The sequence below is a fragment of the Erythranthe guttata genome, chromosome 3 (genome assembly GCF_056151865.1).
Source record: "Erythranthe guttata isolate IM_541 chromosome 3, IM_541, whole genome shotgun sequence".
Taxonomy (NCBI): domain Eukaryota; kingdom Viridiplantae; phylum Streptophyta; class Magnoliopsida; order Lamiales; family Phrymaceae; genus Erythranthe; species Erythranthe guttata.
Genome location: NC_142535.1, coordinates 11,046,622 through 11,049,965, shown reverse-complemented (window position 1 = coordinate 11,049,965; position 3,344 = coordinate 11,046,622).

Genomic DNA, 3,344 nt, shown 5'->3' with positions numbered 1-3,344 from the left:
AGCTTCCCGCGAAGAACTGGCGAGAACCGAAGAGAAAACCGAAGAAAGTCGAAAGATAATCGAGATCCCGAAAAATGAAAAAGAGACCTTCTATTTATAGTGAAAAATCAAAGAAAAATATCTAGTCTCGATTTCTGTGCCCAGATCGCGATCTGGGCTTCTTGGATCGCGATCTGGCAACCTCGAAAACTGCCCACCGCCTTCCCAGATCGCGATCCAGGAAGTGCGGATCGCGATCTGCCCCAACTTTTCGCTGCTACTGGAATTTGCCACCAGATCGCGATCCGGTGATTCTGGATCGCGATCTGGCCTCTGCATCAACTTCAAACACTTTTTTCACCCTTTTTTAGCCCGAATTCGACAATTGTGCATTTCACAAAAGTTGTAGCCCTTGAAGTTAGCTTTCTAAATCTACTTGAATCAGCCCAATCGGAGGTCGTATGCAAAAGTTATGCTTGAAATACCAAACACTGCCACAATCCGCGAGAATGCACTTTTGCACGTGTTTGGTTTGGTTCTCGGCTTCGCTTCCAAAATCGTTTCGAATCGGCAAAAATAGCTTCTCTTTACCTAAAATATAAATAAAACAAAAACAACATAATATATACAAATAAAGCCGAAAACTCGGACGAATGAAGACCAAAACACGAAGATTAGATAAGTAAAAGTTGTGCAAAACGAACACTTATCAGAGATTACATATTTTGTCGTAATTATGTTTTGACTATCTACACTTGAGTTGATGTTTGAAATGGCTTTTAATTAAACTGACTTGAAGTTTTCTTCACTTGAATATGCTTACTGCAAAATTCGAAGGAAAAAATATTGACAATTCTTTATTTTATTATTATTTTTTCTGAGTTTGAATTTTACCTCTAAGACTATTTGAATTAAATATTTTACATTTTATATAAAAATGTAATTAAAATAACCTATTTATTGTGTTCTTAATTTACAAAAATGAACGAGTTAGTAGATTTCTTGCGCACAACTAATAACTCGTTATATATATTTCTTGCACAAACTTAATAATCTGTTTTTTTTTTAATATGTTTGCGTGAAACCAATAACTCTTTATGTACGTTTCTTGCGAAAAATTTATAACCCGGCCAATGTCTTTCTTGAGCAAAATTAATAACTCGTTATGCACATTCCTTGCGCTAATTTTGCAATAAAACATGTATTTGTCATTAGTTCATAAGGTCACATTATTCAGCAAAACGCGAATAGCTAATAACTAATAAGCATAGTGCATTCATCGGCGTAGGTCGTACTTTGTGTTTTGCACCGGAAACTCTTCATGCTTGTAACCTGCCTCAACTTGGTAATTCACAGTCCTTGTTGCCGCAGAGTTTTTCAGTTACTCTATATCTTAGAGGTTCATGTTTTTTTCTCGATATGCTCTTGAGATCGACATCTGGTGCATAGTATTTCTTGTCTTTGTATCAGGAAATTTTTCGGTAAGCGGCCTCTGGTTCACTCGTTTCACCCATCCTCCTAGCATCCTGGAATCATGTTCCAAATCTATTTTCTTATGAAACGATAATGGCGATGAAAGGATATAATATTATGTGTGTGAGAGTGTGTTTTCCATTAGTTATTTTTAATAGGGAGTGCGGTACAAAATTTCAAGTATTTTCTTGCGTTCAGAGATTTCGTGATCTGAGATTACATATTTTGTCGTAATTATGTTTTGACTATCTGCACTTGAGTTGATGTTTGAAATGGCTTTTAATTAAACTGTCTTGAAGTTTTCTTCACTTGAATATGCTTACTGCAAAATTGAAAGGAAAAAATATATTGACAATTATTTATATATTATTTTTTCTGAGTTTGAATTTTACCTCCAAGACTATTTGAGTTAAATATTTTACATTTTATATAAAAATGTATTTAAAATAACCTATTTATTGTGTTCTTAATTTACAAAAATGAACGAGTTAGTAGATTTCTTGCGCACAATTATTAACTCGTTAAATACATTTCATGCGCAAACTTAATAATCTGTTTTTTTTTTAATATGTTTGCGTGAAACCAATAACTCCTTATGTACGTTTCTTGCGCAAAATTTATAACCCGGCCTATGTCTTTCTTGCGCAAAATTAATAACTCGTTATGCACATTCCTTGCGCTAATTTTGGAATAAAACATGTATTTGTCATTAGTGCATAAGGTCACATTATTCAGCAAAACGAGAATACCTAATAACTAATAAGCATAGTGCATTCATTTGGCCCCACAAATTAACCACAACACAATCGACAAGGTATAAATAAGGACAAAATTCATTTATTAACGGAAGGCCCTATTATTTGAGTAATACGACAATTCGTATTCTCTAACCTACTTCAATATCCGCACGTCTGACTTGAGCGTCGGAGGGGTTTTCATCGGATCAACCCCCGGCCTAGTTCACGTGTTCTCTGTTCGCAGGTATCTCTGGACCATCCAACCTCATTTATTTAAGGTGATCTATTTCTAGCATCATCACTCTTCATGCTTGTAACCTTCCTCTGCTTGGTTGTTCACACTCATCGTTGCCGCAGAGTTTCTCAGTTTCTCTATATCTTAGAGCTTCATGTTTTTTTTTTTTTTCCCAAAATGCTCTTGAGATCGACACATTGTGCGTAGTATTTCTTATCGTTGTATCCAGGAAATTTTCTAGTAAGCGGCCTCTGGTTCACTCGTTTCACCCATCCTCTTAGCATCCAGGAATCATGTTCCAAATCTATTTTCCTATTTAACGATTATGTCGATGAAATGATATAATGTTATGTGTGTAAGCGTGTGTTTTCCATTAGTTATTTTTAATAGGGAATGCGGTGCAAAATTTTAAATATGTTCTTGCATTCGGAGATTTCGTGGTTGGAGAATACATATTTTGTGGTAATTATGTTTTGACTATATGCACTAGTGTTGATGTTTGAAATAGCTTTTAATTAAACTGTCTCGAATTTTTCTTCACTTGAATACGCTTAATGCAAAATTGGTAGGAAAAAATATACTGATAATTCTTTATTTATTATTTTTTTGCGTCAGAATTTTGCCTCTAAGACTATTTGAATGACATAATTTCTATATTATATGAAAATATAAGTAAAATAACATATTTATTGTGTCCTTAATTTAAATAAACGAACCCGTTAGTAGATTTCTTACGCACAATTAATAACTCATCATACACATTTCTTGCGCAAACTTAATAATTTGTTTTTCTTAATATTTTTGCGCGAAACTAATAAATCCTTATGTACGTTTCTTGCGCAAAATTTATAACCCGGCCTCTTTCTTGCGCAAAATTAATAACTCGTTATGCACATTCCTTGCGCTAATTTTGCAATAAA